Source organism: Chelonia mydas, chromosome 9 (genome assembly GCF_015237465.2).
Source record: "Chelonia mydas isolate rCheMyd1 chromosome 9, rCheMyd1.pri.v2, whole genome shotgun sequence".
In the NCBI taxonomy this organism is placed as follows: domain Eukaryota; kingdom Metazoa; phylum Chordata; order Testudines; family Cheloniidae; genus Chelonia; species Chelonia mydas.
The window spans coordinates 26,157,857-26,176,462 of NC_057855.1; the positions used below are offsets into that span (position 1 = coordinate 26,157,857).

At 39.7% G+C, this 18,606-nt stretch overlaps 1 protein-coding gene and 1 long non-coding RNA gene across 53 annotated transcripts in view; both read right to left on the reverse strand.

The window, feature by feature from the left end:
* LOC122461587 overlaps positions 1-10,824 on the reverse strand; it is an 88,063-nt gene extending 77,239 nt beyond the window's left edge. Inside the window, exons 1-3 of one of the 3 annotated variants that reach the window (XR_006283569.1) lie at positions 10,068-10,824; positions 9,826-9,907; positions 7,561-7,633 (exon numbers count right to left, since the gene is read on the reverse strand). This is a non-coding gene — a long non-coding RNA (uncharacterized LOC122461587). Of the gene's footprint in view, positions 1-7,560; positions 7,634-9,825 lie in introns of all 3 variants that reach the window. The other 2 variants (XR_006283568.1, XR_006283567.1) reach the window with 2 other exon arrangements.
* Positions 10,825-12,573: 1,749 nt separating this feature from the next.
* The window catches only part of MBNL1 (muscleblind like splicing regulator 1), a 197,511-nt gene continuing 191,478 nt past the window's right edge, over positions 12,574-18,606 (reverse strand). For all 50 annotated transcript variants that reach the window (XM_043521810.1, XM_043521825.1, XM_043521817.1 and 47 more), the window contains one exon: positions 12,574-16,030. The gene's annotated coding sequence lies outside the window, so the exon portion shown is untranslated. The remainder of the gene's footprint in view (positions 16,031-18,606) is intronic.

The window sequence follows — 18,606 nt, forward strand, 5'->3', positions numbered from 1 at the left end:
GTCAGATGTCCCAAAAAATCGTGGACAGTGTTGCCTACTCTCAAACGTTTATTGGCCCAGCAGGTATTGGCCCCTGCTGTAGGCACGCTTATCCCCACATCTCCCCTCCCCCCAACCTCCAGACCCAAAGTCAGTTCTGCCTCTTCTCCTGGCCTACATCTGCCTAGACGGAATGAGTTACTGTGGGAGTTAGCTAGATGGTGCTAAAGTTATAGCAGCATGAGAGTTTTTAGCTCAGTCCTCTTTGCTGGCTAAAAACAGAGCAGGTTGAAATACGGAATTTATTTTCCCGGGGAAATTCGGACATTTTGAAGTTTGCTATCATTCCAATTCAGATTGAAAATAAATATGTTCAAAGTTTCCCATGAAATGCAAATGCTGAAAAAGTTAACTTACTGCAGATTGGAATATCTTATTTTCTAGATCAAAGGTGTGTCAAGTAGTAGCAGCTCTTTGGATTTTTATAAAAAAAAAAAAAAACCTAACAATGTTTTGACTATTATGTTACTATAAAGACATGACTTGACATCTCTGATAACGGCCAGTATCAGTTCATTCTGCACCAGTGATTTTGCTACTGATTGAGTCTGGGCACAGATTCCCCAGGTGGAGATCCCAAGGCAAAAAACAGAATCTTTGCACAGAATGCCCCCTCCTTGGGTTAAAACCCTCATCTCTAGCCCAGAGCCCTTTCTCCTTCTCTTTCAGGAGAACTTGGATTTTGTTGCCAAGCCAAAGTTCACGATCCATTCAGTCAGGGTGACCTGCTCACTCCAGAGCATAGCCTGTACAATTCCTATTCCCTTTCATGAGCGCAGTAATAATACTCTTATCTAAAAGAGAAACAAAATTTCAAACTGAGCAACAAAACTCAGTTGGTAGAATTGTGGGTGAGCAATATTATAATTCATGGAAAGGGAATTGGCCAGAGCTGGCTTTTCTTCTTCTTCTCCCCCCCTTTAGAGGGAGCAGAGCGCTCCATCCCTCTAAATCTTCTGACTCTGGTGCTTACATTAACATACTTTTTATCATAACACCTTTTATTTGGGACATACTTACTGTTATTTATAGTCTATCTTCTGCTGCATGTTATGGTAATCTGCTATGTGTATACTGCTTTTTAGCCATCTGGGTCTGAACTATAATCTTGCTACTGACAAGGATGAGAACCCAGATGCCAGGAAGAAAAAGATTTGCCAATACACTGGGAGAATTGTGAATTGCTATTATGAGGTGGGCTACATAAAAGTAGAATAAATATCAGACTTGTACCATTACTCTTATTAAGAAAAGGTGGGAATCACTATCTGCTAAATTCCCAGTTAACTTGAGATTTCTAAGCCAGTGTCATAAATAAGCATTATTGAATAATGCATGTTGACTCAAGATGAGCAGACAGGGTGGCAGTCACACTTGGATTGATATAATTTATAATTGTGTTGGAAATCAAATTTTAATGATCCTATGTGCCTCTTTGGTGCCATATATTCATTCGACCTGATCCGACTCTGACCGAAGTAAATGGAAAGGTCTCCAAGTTGCATGGGAGTTGGATTTTTTTTTTTTAAAGTATTTGCTAAACCTAGGAGGTCAAGTGAGGTAGAGGTTATTAGACAATACAATACATGGAGGATACAGCATAAACATGTATTGGAGCATTTTGACAATCTACTTCTGCAATGCCAAGAAATTGCAGAGACCACGTACCCAAACAGACCACTCAGTCTCCATCAAGATTTAACTTTCAGACAGCATTTTCTGGCCTACAACAGCTTTTTCCTTCTATTGTTGCTGAAAGATGGACAGGACTTGTTAACAAAGTGTGCAGTCCATGTTTGATTTCCCTTCCATCCTATGATTGAAAGTCTATAAATCAGTGACAAGTTTTCAGTGGCCTTAGATCAGTACTGAACAGCTGGCAACAGTACAGCATGCTAAATTTTAATTGCTTGTACTCTGGTGTCCAAAATTACATAGTACTTTTTCTACTATTGTTGTTTTAAATGGCAAACAGTCTCTCTCTCACACACACACACAAGTGACTGACTGGCCCAGATTACAACAGTTTGTAGCACAGCCCAACTGACTCTCTCTCTCTCCACACACACGCACACACACACACGACAAGTAGCCAGCTCCATCATCCAGGGGAGGGATGGAAGAGTCACACCAATAGCTGATAGAGATGAAAATAGTCTGTTTAACTGATGTCATCCTCAATGTATCATAGTGCCACCCTGTGACAGTCTAGAATATTATGTTCACCACTTTTACAAGCCTATGATAAATTTTGTACAATTATGCCTTCTGAGGTATCATTTGAAAAGCTATAATCTGCTGAATATCATTATTCTTCTGAAATGTGTGTAGCAACACTATCTATGAAGTTATGAGATTCTACTCTAAGACTGTTATTGAAATATGCTGTAATTCTGGGTAACACCCACAAGCCATTTTTTTCAGAGACAAAGACACTGGCCCCAGCCAGGTATTAAAGAGCTATCACTTGCTTATGCGGCCATTCTCCGGCAGGGGGAAAGCGTGAATAAGAAATTTACATTTAATCGCAGGGAGAGTTCAAGCCTCATATCCACAAGAGACTGCTTGTCACCTGCACCCCAGCTGGGCGTAACCCTCAAAGAGGGGAGAGTGGTAGAAGAATGAGAGACAGTGACTCAGACCCTCCACTCACAGCAGTTACAATGCTTGAAAGATAAAGGTGTCCAATGTGCCTAACCCCACAGAACAGCAAGTGCACAGACAGGGAAGTGGTTTCCCCTAGGTCTGGGTTGAGGCACAACTGCAGGGCAATGTGGGTAAATTTGCACTGACACTACCTAGGCTGTGTATTGTTTGTGGAGAACAAGGAGTCTAGTTTATTTATTTACACAGAGCTATTTTACAGAAAATCAGAAGATTAGGGTATTAATCCCAGTAATGCCAGAACTGTCAGATCACAGTAATCACCCAGGAAGGAAAAAAGTGAATACATAGAGACGAATTCTGTTCTTAGTAACTGGTATAAATCCAAAGTGGCTCCACTAACCACTAGAGAGTGATTTTGAATTAATGTTGGTGCAAAGGAGAGCAGAATTTGGCTTCTAAGGCCAGATTCTCAGCTACTGAGCATCAGGGTTTTCCGCAAAGGTTACTGGAGTGACACTGATTTACATTATCTGAAGATCTCAGCCCACTATGTTTGGATTCTTATTATTTCAAATGAGAAAAGTTACTTGGTTTTGAAACAATGATGAATTCCTCCTCCAAATAGGTCTGGGGGAAGGGGGGGCATGGATCAGCGTTCATGTCACACTCCCCATCAGCACCTGGCCAAAAGCAGTTAGGGTACATACCTGGGATATGTGGGACTTCCAGTTCAAGTCCCCTTTGCCCTGAACGGAAGGAGGGATTTGACCTGGGATCTGCCACCTCCAAGGTGAATGACCTACTTACTGAGCTATGGGATCTGCTGATGTGGGGCTCCCTTTGGTTCTCCTGTTGAAGTTGTTCCACTGGGGATAATAATACAATAATAGAAGATTGGTGCAGGCGGACTGGATTCTTGGTCTCCCACATCCCAGGTGAATGTTCTGATCACCAGGGTACAAAGTCACCCATGCTTGTTCTCTCTCTCTGGCCCTATGATTCTTTTGTTATTTATCTACAGTGTAACAGGAGAGATTGAAGGAGTTCCACATCAGAAGATCTCGGAGCCCAGTGGTTAGAGCACGCAGCTGAGAGGTAGAAGTCCCTGTTCAAATCCCTTCCCTCGCTCTAGGAGGGAGGGGACTTGAACTGGGAGTCTTCTGCAACCCATCTGAGTATCCTAACCACTGGGTTAAAAGTTGTGAAGGAGTGATCCTCCCACCTGGCCCTTTTCGGTAGGCCCACCTATAGGGGCCCAGAACAGTAGGGGAGGTCTGAACCTGCTTACTTGATCGGTCTCTGCAGTAGTTATGTGAGGAACACTTATCTTCCTCCAGTTTGTGCATTGCACTGGGGCTGAGGTGTCCAGACTCCTACTGTGGGGCTGCGGCGCACATGATCAGTGGCTGAAACATAGGTGCCTAAGAAAACTTTTGCAGTAAAAGTTTAAGCACTGAGCAATTGCAGGTGCCTAGAGGTTTCAAGGGCAGCTGAGCAGGGATTTTGCAAACCCCAGTGGGCTTGAATCTAGCCCTTAATTTGTACTACAATTCTTATTTTCAAATGATACATTTCTTGCACTCTTATTCCCTTGCCTGCTCCCACAACAATCTTATCCTTGGTGGTGCCACCAGCTAAGAGACTTGTACCAACCTTTTTATCACTGAAGAGCTACCTATTGTCACAATAACAGCCCTGAAAATAGTCTTGTAGCATACTGTAGGATCAATAATGTCATAAACAGTGAAGTACACTATAAATCTCAAAGTAGTTGAAAGACAAGGCCAAGCAGAACTCTTATGCACAGACTCCTGACCCAAATGCATTCACATCTACATCAATATACAGTATGGTCCAAGAGAGCCAAACAAACGTTTTAGTATTACCATTGTCAAACTGCTCCTGTCTTACAGGGACTGGTGCTTTTCTGATTTTGACACTGTTCCTTAACTCACATCCATGACTTGTGATCTTTGTTTAGAGCATCAGCATAAGACTGTCATTAAAACCTTTCAAGTCGTTAAGAGGCTCAAAGTTCTCTCTTCATTACATCCTGGGCAGAAATTCAGTATGGTGTGTTAGAGATGAGGCAGAATAAATAAATTAAAAAAAAAAAACACACACAAAACAAAACAACCCACACATTTATGTTGATACCCGCTCAGATAGGACACACCATCAGCATTTAAGAGGAGTCTATAATATATTCACATGATGTTTTAATGTTTAAAACACAAGCACAATCTAGCAAGGTAGCATGCATTCGAGAAGTCCCTAAACAAGCCAAAGTTTCCCCAAATACCCTTGCTATTTGGCGATGCTCTAAGAACTGCTTACACTGTCCATCTGTTTAGCATGGCACTGGGCTTGGACGGATTCCCAGAGCTCACCAAATACCAACACTGACATCTACTGGAATGCTATGCTGGTCAGAGCTACTTTAGCAATAGAGACAAAAACAGGAGGTTTTTTTTTTTTTTTAAAAAGCATGTTGCAGCTTTATGAACTTTACAAGTCCTTAAAAATATTTAACAAACACTGTTTATCATTTATAGGTATAGGTAATTATTTTCTGATTACTACAAAATTAAAAAAAAAAAGAGAGTGTCCGATTAAAAGCAATCCCATCATGGTTGTGCTCAAGTGATTTCCCTGTATTTACAGCATTCTCTCATCTCCATAAGCCATCTTAAAGACTGGACAAATCAGAGCTCCATTTAGAAGTCTGCAGAACAAAGGGTAAGATTGCGATTACTTGTTTGCTGCATATGGCAAATATTTTTCTATTTCAACACCTGTCGTTCTCTGTAGTACCCGTCCCCATCAGTGTTCATATTGGAGATAATGAACACCTCAAACTGGAAAGGAAAGCGGTGCTTAGCAGAAAGCAGTTTTGCAGTAATCCATATTTGTAGAGTACCATTTTACAAAAGGGATTTCAGTTCTTCATTTCTTAAAGCCTCAGAACAGCAAAGAGGAACAAAATCTGTTGGTTTTATTTATTTGTTAAATGTTAATTCTAACGATCAAAAATTTGGCCTTGATTCATGCTTAGTCTGGATGGTTTTTTTTTTTTTTAAAACGTTTGATGTGCTGTAGCAAGTCGTATGCTCCACCCCACCCTCAAAAAAGATGGATTTTAGCTATACCTACAAGTTAGACCTTTATTAGTCAATCACCTTGGTCGTGTTTTGCAATAGCAGTCCTGGAATCCCCAGGCTTGCTAAAATCGGATAGCATATCAGGCCTGCATCAGTATGTTCCTACCTCAACAAAGGTCACAGGTGTAGGGGGATAAGTATAGACGCATTTCAGTATAAATGGAATCAGGATTTAGGAATCTCCCAGCCTCTTAACCACACAGCTATGGGAAAGCAGTGGGCATATTATTATTATGACAGAAGTCACCAGGTGGCAATGTTCCACAGAGTTTTGCAAGTTCTTTTTCTTAGCATTTGAGCACTATTCAGTCTTCAAAGACATGCTGTATTGTTGTTCATTTTCTAATACAATTTCTTTATGGGGGTTTGTTGCAAACAGCAGAAGGGTTTGTGATGTGACCTCTCAAACTACAGTCAGTACCTAGAGCAGAGGGGGAAAACCAGGCACTGATGTTTTGCTGAGAATTCCCAGGAGGAATTTCCTAGATGTTTGACCACTGCTGTTACAGGCATCTGCTGCTCTCACTGTAAACAAAGCCAGTTACAGTAGGAAAACACCCTGATGCTAAGACAGATTTCTTCTTCAAGAAACTGACCTGCCAGGCAATGAAATTGGCTACCACTTGGCAGGGGGGTGACAATACAAAGAAGGCCTCTGTGTGTCTGATTCACCAAAAAATTCTCTCTAGTCTGTATGTCCAAAGTAGAGATGTTTAAGTGTTGTGGCCATGGAGGATCCCCTACATCCTTCCATGTATATTATGGAACTCATACTGATACAACCAAACAACTGGCACACAAGATGGGTACATAACCTTCCCGCCCCTAAACAACTTTTTCCTATCCCATTTCCCTCAAAGTGACTGTAGAAGGAATTCTAGCTCCCATGCTTACTTCTGAGCCCTCTCTAAACTTTTTAAATAGAGTTACATCTGTGATGGAGCTGTCCAAAAATCAGGACCCTTTGGTACTCTTCAGAATTAAAGTGAGGACTTACATCTGGCTGGAACAAAAGGTATTTATATCTGCGGCCTGCCAACCTGAAACTCACAGGAACCCTCATTCTTTCAAGCGACCAAATCAGACGCTACCATACTGGAAAAAGAAAAGGAGGACTTGTGGCACCTTAGAGACTAACATTCATTAGAGCATAAGCTTTCGTGAGGTGAGCTGTAGCTCATGAAAGCTTATGCTCTAATGAATTTGTTAGTCTCTAAGATGCCACAAGTCCTCCTTTTCTTTTTATGGATACAGACTAACATGGCTGCTACTCTGAAACCTACCATACTGGAAATGCACCTCCTGCGATGGGAACACCAGTACAGTTGACTGAGTGACATGGCAGCTCTTCATAGAGCAGCATATAAGAGAGAGAGAGGAAACACTAAACACGTGATACCTGTCAAACAAACAACTAAAAATAACGAGCAAATGAAAACTGTGGAAGGGCAATGCACATGGGCCTGGAGAGTGTGCGCTACAGGCAGTTGTAGTCAGAATTGCTATAGGACAACAATTTCCTGGCTCCACTTAGCACTTCTTCTATCGGACATGTTGTAGTCCGAGTATCACCCTCCCCTTCTGTCCTACACCTTGGTTATCTTCCTTCTTTGGTTTAGTCCTTTTTCTCCAGATTTGCATAACACATAGAACAGTTGTAAAATATGAATGACTAGAATGTAATGAGGCCATGGTCCATGATTGGGGCTCCAAGGTTCTCTTGCACTTCAAATAAATAATATATTGCACTTACCTTTATCTTCCGAGCACTTCTTTTCCTCACGTCCAATAATTCAGTCAATCAATAGCTATTCAGTCAATCCTAGCTATAAAGATAGGGACAGTGTTATGGAGTATATGAAATTTACTGCTGCTGAGAGCAGATTTTGTCCCTTAATGTCTGCATAGTGCTTTGAACATGCATTGTTTGTAAAGTGCTCATTATAATAAAAAGAAAAGGAGTACTTGTGGCACCTTAGAGACTAACCAATTTATTTGAGCATAAGCTTTCATGAGCTACAGCTCACTTCATCGGATGCATACTGTGGAAAGTATAGAAGATCTTTTTAGACACACAAAGCATGAAAAAAATGGGTGTTTACCACTACAAAAGGTTTTCTCTCCCCCCACCCCACTCTCCTGCTGGTAATAGCTTATCTAAAGTGATCACTCTCCTTACAATGTGTATGATAATCAAGGTTGGCCATTTCCAGCACAAATCCAGGGTTTAACAAGAACATCTGGGGGGGGGGGGCGGGGATAGGAAAAAACAAGGGGAAATAAGTTACCTTGCATAATGACTTAGCCACTCCCAATCTAGGAGGACAGGCCTAACAAAGAAAATAACAGAACGCCATTAGCCGTCACCTTCAGCCCCCAACTAAAACCCCTCCAAACGCATTATTAAGGATCTACAACCTATCCTGAAGGATGACCCAACACTCTCACAAATCTTGGGAGACAGGCCAGTCCTTGCCTACAGACAGCCCCCCAACCTGAAGGAAATACTTACCAGCAACTACGTACCACACAACAGAACCACTAACCCAGGAACCTATCCTTGCAACAAAGCCCGTTGCCAACTGTGCCCACATATCTATTCAGGGGACACCATCACAGGGCCTAATAACATCAGCCACAATATCAGAGGCTCGTTCACCTGCACATCCACCAATGTGATATATGCCATCATGTGCCAGCAATGCCCCTCTGCCATGTACATTGGTCAAACTGGACAGTCTCTACGTAAAAGAATAAATGGACACAAATCAGACGTCAAGAATTATAACATTCATAAACCAGTCGGAGAACACTTCAATCTCTCTGGTCATGCGATTATAGACATGAAAGTTGTGATATTACAACAAAAAAACCTTCAAAACCAGACTCCAGCGAGAAACTGTTGAATTGGAATTCATTTGCAAATTGGATACAATTAACTTAGGCTTGAATAGAGACTGGGAGTGGCTAAGTCATTATGCAAGGTAACCTCTTGTTTTTTCCTACCCTCCTCCCCCAGACGTTCTCTGAAACCTGTCATTATAATAAAAGTAATGAGTATTACATTATAATAAAAGTAATGAGTATAGTTTTGCTATATACATTTGATTCCAGTAAAAGCACAATCTACAGAAGCCCCGTGGACCCAATTCTGATCTCATTTAGGGTGGTGTAACCTCTACTGAACATAAGGGCATTACAGTTGTGTAAAAACAGCATCAGGACCTGTCGGGTAACTGCATTTGCCTCAGTATAAGACTGGTAGAGCAGAGCTAAGAACCAGGGCCCCAGCTTCTAGAGTTACTAGATAATTACATTCTGCCCAACCACACTCATTGCAAATACTCCCAGCAAAACCCAGGGTTGCAGCACTATCTCAGTTTTCCCACAACCATCTTTGGCTTACTCCAGATGCTGTCTGGCTGAGCCATTTTAAAGTGTTCAACCCCTTCCAAGGAGACAGAGTCCTTTAATCCCCACTCCAATACAACAGCAGAACAAGAGTCTCCTGCCCCACTAGGCTCAGCCTTCAGCCCCCTACTTTACACAGGCTCCCACTGGCAACAGCCGGTCTCATTGTCCAGCTGCCACCTTCCAGGCTCCAATCAACTCAATCTCCTCATCAGCTTGACCCTCCCACCCAGGGTTTCTGGTAGGACACAGCTCTGTCATTTCCAAGCTGGAGCCCAGCTTATTACCTCACAACAGAGCAGCCTGTCCACTCTCCTCCCAACATCTCTCCCGTGCAAGGCTTTCCTCTGCCTCAGTCAGCCTGTCCACATCCCTCCCCAGCCAGAGGATTCTGCCCCACCTGGGCTCCTCTTCCAACTCAGGCTCCAAAGTTACCCTCTGTAGGTGCTTCACCCCAATTCAGCTGTGTAGTCTTTTCCCCACTCTGCTTACAGAGCAGTGCCTTCCTCTAGAGGCCAGCCCCTCAGCTGTTAATCTTTAGGACTTCTTTTCTTCTCTAGCTGCAGGAAAGTCCCTACAACAGCTTTCCTCAGCCAGCATAACTTACTTGCCTCCTCTCCCTCTTCACTGGTAGCTTTGCCCAGGGATTTCCATTCCTGAAGCCTTTTCCTCCTTTTAAGTCCCAAAACCTACAGAGACATAGCAGGGAAGGGCTAATTAAGGAGGGCTGACTGGCCCCAAGCCACCTGGGTATTAAATGAGCTGGCCATCCTGTTAGAGTTACGGGTATAAGTAGTTTGTATTTGAACCGGTTAAACATTCTCTGACTGGCCCTCCTGCGGCACTCACTGGAAATCAGCATTGTCAGCTGGTGGGCTGACTTGGCAGGGTCAAAACCAGCCACAGAGCATCAAGTCTTTTCCTCCAGGGATCAAGAGAATACAATCAGTTAACACAAATAGAACGTAAACAGAAAACTCCCCCGGCATGGGACTCAAGCCAGTCCTATGAACCCAGGTGCGAACCCATACTCTTCTTGCCTTAACCACTCTGATAGCTCTTGCGCTGAACACCTGCAGTGAAGCTCAGCTGAAGGTAACCTGTTCCTCACTAATGATGAAGTAGTACCCATGGGCCACCTCATATGCCGATGGATAATTAGATGAATGTAAGCTCCCAGTATGATGCTGTGGCCAAAAGGACTATCCATAGATGTTTAAACAGGGGAATTTCAGTAAAAGTAGGAAGGTTATACTACCTCTGTTTTTGGCATGGGTGCAATTGCTGCTGGAATGTCTAGTTCTAGTGTTCACAATTCAAGATGTACATTGATTGATTGGAGTGTGTTCAGAGAAGAGCTACAAGACCAATTAAGGGATTGGAAAACATGCCTTATAGTGATAGACTCAAGGAACTTTATTTAGCTTAACAAAGACCAGCTTAAGAGGTGTTTACTTGACCACGCTTCATAAGTACCTATAGGGGAACCAGAAATTTGATAATGGGCTCTTCAATCCTGCAGATAAAGGTAAAATAAGATCCAATGGCTGGCAGCTGAAGTTAGATAAATTCAGACTAGAAATAAGGTACACATTTTTAAACAGTGAGGAGAATTAACCACTGGAATAATAGAACAAGGGTTGTGGGGGATTCTCCATCAATGGTGACTTTTTAAAATTAGCAGGAGGTGTTTTTCTAAGAGATCTACCCTAGTTCAAACAGGAATTAATTCAGGGAAGGTCTAGGGTCTGTGTTATACAGGGGGTCAGACTAGATGATCCCAGTGGTACCTATTGGCCTTAGAATTTTTGAATCTCTTGCCTTTAGCTGCGACTTCCAAACTTAGGCATTGAGTAAACAGGAGGTTTAGAACAGAGCTAAGCAACATATTTGGTAAATTCACTCACCTTTCACATAGGTTCAAATGTCAGCACATGTGAGACAAGGTGGGTGAGGTCCTATCTTTTATTGGACCAACTACTGCTGGAGAGAGAGAGAGAAGCTTTTGAGCTTACACAGAGCTCTTCTACAGGTCTGCTGATTGTGTAAGCTCGAAAGCTTATCTTTCTTACCAACAGAAGTTGGTCTAGTAAAAGATAAACCTCACCCACCCTGTGTCTCTGATATGCTGGGACCAACATGACCACAACACTGCATAGCACAGGGTTGGCCAACTGTCAAATAGAATGGGTGCGGTGGGTAGTGGAAATCTCTGTTTGTGAATCTGTTTGCAAGATGGAGCCCTGTTGACACCAGCCAGACCATGTCTCAAACTGATACATGACCAGATTTGGATGAGGGTTTCTGCAGTTAAGATGGAGGTGTAGTAGCTGAGCTAAGTGGGGAGATAATTCCACAGGCAATGGCAACATTCTGCTTGACTGTAGTCAGTCCTATTAGCCCTGGTTCCCAGGTGCCAAAAATTCACATAATTAAAAAAACAAACCAAATTATTTAAAAATGAGTGCTTGGAAGGTTCTGCAGAGGTACAGTTAGGGTTTGCCCTCATGTGGGTAACTGGCAAGATATTGTTGGTATTTTCCTTGGGGGCACCAGTGCTGTATAATACCATCAATTTTTAAGTAGAATTTCCCATGGGGAGTGCTACTCAAAAATGATTGGCATGATATGGCTTCATGTCTCCAATGTATACAACACTGAATGGACAAAACCCTCAACAATTTAGTACTTTGCCTCCCTATATAAATATAAGTTCTCAGAAGCAGAAATAACCTTCTTTAGGGAAATAATCTACTTTTAATATTTTGTTTTTATGAAGTGCCAGTGAACTGAAGCTGCACAAATAAGGTGTAAATAAGGTGTACAAAAATAAGGAGCGCATTTTGAACCGTTAGGGTAATTAACTATTGGAACTACTGAATTAGGGATTCCCCCTCACAGGAATCTTTAGCTCTAGACAAGATATCTTTCTTAAATATATGCTATAGCTCCACCAGACATTATGTGCTTTTTGCAGAACTTATTGGGTAAGGCTCTCAGGCCTGTGTTAGGCAGAAAGTTAGATCAGATGATCAAAACAGTATCTTCTGGCTTTAAAATCTATGAATCTATAAAGTCAGGAACTCAGAAAATGAATTTTCAGTAATGCATGGAACAGGTCTGTAAAGGATTGTAAATGTCTGATTTGGATAGAATAGACTTTTCATGGTCTGTATTGCATATGTAATAGGGTGCACACTGTAAAATAAACATATGATAGCAGACAGTTAATCTTTTTCATTTAAATGATTCCCCCTTGGACATAATGTGTGAATCCATTAAAAATGCACACAAAACAAAACAATGTAATTTTTAATCTGAAATAGAAAAATATAATTAAGAAAGAGAAGTTTTATTAGGGCAATTTCACTTTATTTTTCCATACAGCAAGGTCAACTATAGCAGTAATAATAAAATAAGCATGGAAACAAATTGCAGCCCAGGACAGAGTACATAATTTGCAGCAACTACAAGCAAAAAGTAAGTCTGTGATTACATAATAGTAAAACCAAGCACATCTGTCCTTTCAGCAGATGAAAGTTGCAGGGTTGCAAGTAAGTGCAACGTTATTAATTAATCAGTGTGAATACTGAATATTCCAGATAAAATAATGGCCTAATTTCCACCTTTTGCTTATGTAATTACATGGTTTCTTGAGTGCTTTTCATTCAAATGGTAACATTTGATAGGTTTTTGTTTTTCACCTGCTAAAAGAACAGGACCATTACAATAAAAAAATAATCACATAACTACAGCTACAGTGTGCTGTTTGGTTTGCCTGTTCATAATTTCATTTTTGTGAATGTCAATATCTGTTTTGAAGTTTCTTGTTTTGTGAACAATAAACCACTGAAATTGTCAGAAACTGCTTTGAATAGAATATATCCTTAATATAGTTGTTGGTTGTTGTTTTTTTTTTGTTTTTTGGTTTTTTTTTGTTTTTTTTGTTTTGTTTTTGATACTTTAAACATGCAGTAGTTTTTGAATAATGTACGGAATATTTAAGCCATGATTTCACCTTGATGGTCTGAAATACCTGCTTTTTTAAAAAAATTTTTTTTTAAAGTAATGATTTTCAGGCAGATTTGAACCAGTGGAGCTTTTTTGTCAGTCATGAGATCTTGGAAGGATGGCATATCTTTCCAGCTGAAAAAATCCTGGCAAACTACAAGCTGTCCACATAAAGCAAAGCAACTTTTTTGAAGGGGTATGGAGTGCTAACTCTGTGCCACTTTTGCAAGCAATTTTGTTCAGCCTGTCATTTTATTAGCCTTAACAAAACTCCTTGTAATTATAGACATTTTTATTCAAAATAAGATCTTACTATTATACAGGTTTCTCTCTTTTTTGACTATATACAGAAGTGCAAAAAGTCAACCTTCTCTCTATACGTTCCCACATGCTAAACTGCAGCATAATCAACCCTCAAGAGTTTGCACACACGCTTTAATTCTTGTTACGTAAACTTTGAGTATTTGGATTATCAACAAAAAGTCCCTTGATCTATTGATTATGCAGCTTATTTATAACAAGGCCTGATATTCAGGGATTTCAAAAAATATTTAAACAATATTTTAACATTTGAAATGGATACAGTAGAAAATAAATTTTATTCTAATATCTAGGAACTAGATTTTCTTATAATAACTAATTACAAACAAAATAAATCATCAAAATATTATTCAATTGTCTGCCAGGATTGTTGCGATAGCAACAACTGAACTTCTTACTTAGCAATGATTATATAATTATAAGATATCCATATAAAAGATCTTTGTTCTTTTAATGAAAACTAGACAAGAACTAACGATGACTGACGTTCTTACATTGTAATATTAAATCAGTAAAATATAAATCATTTAGTTAACAATAATACAAATACTCATGACACTACATTTAAATTCAAAACTGAGTATGTTATGAAGAAAAAAACTTACTTTTTATTTTTTAATTTTTTTTGTATTTTGAAAAAGTCATCAGTATAATCTAATAAAACAAAATTCTATAAACTGAAATGGTATTCAACTGGTAATAGAAAATGAAAATGATCTAATAAATGTAAGAAATAAAAACTACATTTTAAAAAGAAAAAATAAGTAATATTCTGTAATGTAAGTAACTACAATAACACGTGAAGTCATCTATACTTTCTTAACATGATTGAAATTACATTGGTATGGGTTTTAACCCGTAATGTAATAATCTAAGGCTTTAATAGATGTACAGTACAATCAGTAAAATCAACACATCATTCTTATACTAGAAAGCATCTCTCTCAAGCATAAAAACTTGCAGTAAACTTGGAAGTATGGAAAGTTCTATAACTGAACTCACACTTCTTCCACTCCATGCTATACTACCAGTGACCTGGCCCCCACTTCAGCAGTTTGCTGAACAGAGCAAAAATATCCTTTACTAACTGCAACATCCAAACCACAAAAAGGAATTCCTTTGGATGAATCCATTCTTAAAAACTTGAATGCACATCTATTTTTTTATTATTATTATTTTGTAAAGGCTTTCTAAGGCTATAAGCAGTTAATCTGAACCAAAAAAAAAAAAACAAAAAAACAAAAACAACAAAAAAAAACAAAAAACTCACAAAACTCACCCAGGTATTTAACCCACCCAATTCTATGCTAATTAACATCTCAGTTTTTTCATATTTTGGTTTATCATGCATCTGATGTCAGTGCTTCTTTCTTCTTTGTTTAGAGTCACTATTTTGAAGTGTGACTTTGATGAAACATTTAAGCAAAAGTGAAATCCATCTCTGCAAAGCATTTATAGTCTTTTGACAGAGGCTATAAATAGAAGCAAAATAAGTTCCTCAAACATTTTTGTTATTGTGTCTCAGAAATGGCTTTTCCCTTTTGTATATTGAGTTATTCAGTAATAATATGCATAAATTTTACACTACAATGCCTTAAAATAGTTTATATATATTTATATGTCCAGTATGTGTTACGTTAATCTGTACTGATAGTTTGTTTTTCTGTTGTCTACTTTTATTATAGGTTGAATTGGCCATTTCTGAGACAGCTTTGGTTTTGAAACAGAATGGTGCCTTTGACTGAATAGTACTAACAAAATAAGCAAAAATGTGGCTCTGAAAATAACACTGCAGAAATAATACTCTAATTTGATGTACAGTCTATGGCACTTCATGAGAATCCTTAACAACATGGTACTTAAAGCCACGGATGTGCTTTAAAATATACACAGTTGTGGTTTTGCTTGGCACATTCATCTCTGTCAGATACCTCTCTTACCACTTCTTACAATCTATTACATTAAAAATATTACTCTTAAACAAAAATTACTGTGCATGCACGCTCTCATCTATAATGGCAATTTTAAATACAAGGTGCACCTTTGTTATTTGTAAACCTTGAAAGAAATAAACTTACTTTAAAAAATTATATCTTGGTCTACAGACGTACCAATACATAATAGATTTATGATTACATCATAGTCTGTCTTTTCAAGATGACATACATGATTATGTAGGAAATAGACTATGTATGCATATTTAAATATATAGGCATACCTCTGTGCTAGAAAAGATAGACAATGTTGTAGATTTAGACAATAAGATCACCTCAGCACAAATATCAATTAAATGTACAAAGTATATAGGCAACAGTGTGCAGTGGATTTCCCAGTTGTCGATTCATCTTGTTAACATGCAGTATGTGGATGTCTTACTGCTGAGGGAATTTTTGTGTGTGGCTTGACGGTATATACATTATGGCTAATGCTCATGTCCTTTTCTCTATCCAAGCACACTGTCCTTTTCTCTTTAGTATGATCTAGAAAGGGAAGCAGGCAGAAAGAAAATTAATTTAGCATTTTCATTCATTTTCTTAAAGCAATCTCAACATGAGGCGAATCGGTCATTGAAGTCAAGAGGAATTTTGTTTACAAAAAAGGCTACAGGATTGTCCCTCAAACAATTTCTTCACAGAAAAGATGTTCTTTGCAGACACGTTAGACATACCATGCATACTGACCATGTACAATAAAACAGTATTCTGTTGCTCTTGAACAGTGGTTCTCAAACTTTTGCATTGGTGACCCTTTTCACAGAGCAAGCCATTGAGTGCAACTCCCCCCGCCCCCCCCCTTACAAATTGAAAACACATTTTTTATATTTAACTCTATGATAAATGCTGGAGGAAAAGCGTGGTTTGGGGGTGCAGGCTGATTCCCAGTTTGAGAACCCCTGCTCTTGAATTTTATAGCCTCCTCTACCTAGTAAAATCCTAGGATTGACAGTATACCACTCACTTACTGGCTTTGTGTTAGGGGCCCTGTCCTGGTCCCACTGGACTATATGGAGTCAGTAGACGGTATTCCCACTGACTTCATCGGAACCAAGATTTTGGGGTAACATTTTCCAAAGTGCCTAAGCCACTTAGGGGCCAAAATCCCAGTGATTTTTAATCAGACGTAAACACTTAAATCCCATTTGCAAAATGACAGGCACTTAGGCCATTAAGGGATTAAGATCCATTGAAATCATTGGGAGTTAGGTGCCTGAGGCCTTAGGCCTAAGTCACTTAGGTGCTTTTGAAAATTTGAAAAAATTGGCCTAACAGAATAATAAGGAACTTGTATGATTCCATATATTAAACCAATAGTACAGTCTCACCTTAAAAATGCATTCTGTTTTGGCACATCATTTCATTAAGGTCAGAGCAGAAACAGAAAAGGCCCAGAGAATGGCAATAAAAAGTAGAAACTGAGAAAGGGAAGGTGGTGTTTTATGTAAGGAGAAATAAAATAGATGATATAATTGAGTGAGGAGACAAGTAAGGGGAGAGGAATAACTGGAAGTAGTTTTTAATAATAATAAATTAACCTGTGGAAGTCACTGTTGTAGGATAATGCTAAGGCAAATAGCTTAGTGTGAATTTTTTAAAAAAGGACTGGACTATGACTACAATAATATCTGAAATCACTCCAGCTAGGATAGAAGTTACAAGGGGTATCAATCCTTTTCCTTCAGGATTGATCATCAACTAGTGTCAAGAATAAATTTCCTCCTCTGCTGAAGAAAGATTACAATGAAGGGGCTACAAAAATCATTGATAAAAATGGGAACGAGGTACCTAAATACTACAGAGGATCTTGGCCAAAGTGAACGATAAGTTTTTTACAGCTTGGACCTGACTAGTAGGCAGTACCTCTGTCGTAGGATAGGGGGTGGGATTGAAGTGGTATATTTACTTGCTGCAGCTATTAAGTTAGCCTAGTGTAGTTGGATAAGATACTATATCAGACAGAAAGAAAAATGAACAGCCCAAATCATAAATTTAAACTAGGATTTCATCATAGAAAGATTGGCGGGGAAATCGCTACAGGTAAGTCAAGTAAAAGTCTTTCTTTGTGAAGAAAGGTTAAATTATAAAGATCTGACACATAATATCTAGGGCTGTAGTTCAAGCCAAACATATGCAAGTAGAAATTGAGCTTGTATTCTCAGCATGACCTCTCTCTACTATGTAACCTATTTCACAAAAATACCACACATAATTTATCATAATTTGGCAGTCTGTGCTCAAGAGAAGCCACAGGCTGAGTTAGGCTGATGACTAAATTCTCATTCTCAGTTACAGAGGCTGGCTTAGCAGACACTGCAATTTAATAGGTCTTTCTAAAGCAACTCTCAGTAAAGTGACTTGTCCCACATATGGCCCCCGGGGCACAGGAGCTAGTGGTGCCTCTGCCAGTCTCAAACGAAAGCTAAATTCTCATTTAATAAACTCTGGTTTTATTAACGAGAGTTCATTCCAAAATAATACTATATGAGCCCCATCCTAAGCTTGGCTGGTCCCAGGGTTACTTTCCCCAGCAGGGCAGCAAGATGGCACTACAAGCTGAAGCCCACTCTAATGAGATGGCAGCATTCTCCAGTTACTTTACCCTGTTAGAAGCTGTTGGAAACTTACAGGGAGCTGCAGGTCAATTATTGCTAAATCACTGGGGTAGATGTGGCTTATCAGACTCCATCTCCCTATACCTGCCATAGTGTGTCAACAGTAATTAACATGGCATTCCCTGCAGGCTTCCAATTCCTTCTAACAAAGTGGGGGTATTAGAGCCAATACTGGTGCCCCAGCACAGTGAGTGCCAGTGCTAACAACCTGGGGACTCCCCTCCCCAAAGGCCTTTCATGTACTTGGGGTACGAACAGCGTCAATTTAAAGTTGATAACTGCTGTATCTTCTGGACGGGACAAACACAGGGCAGATAAAAAGAAAACTGAGTTTGCTACATCCTGAGCCCCCTGAAAATGGGAGGCTGATGTTTTAAGAAGCAGATCACATAATTAAGGGTGAAATGCGGAAGGCTGGAAGCAAGACTCTCATCATCACTTAAGCCC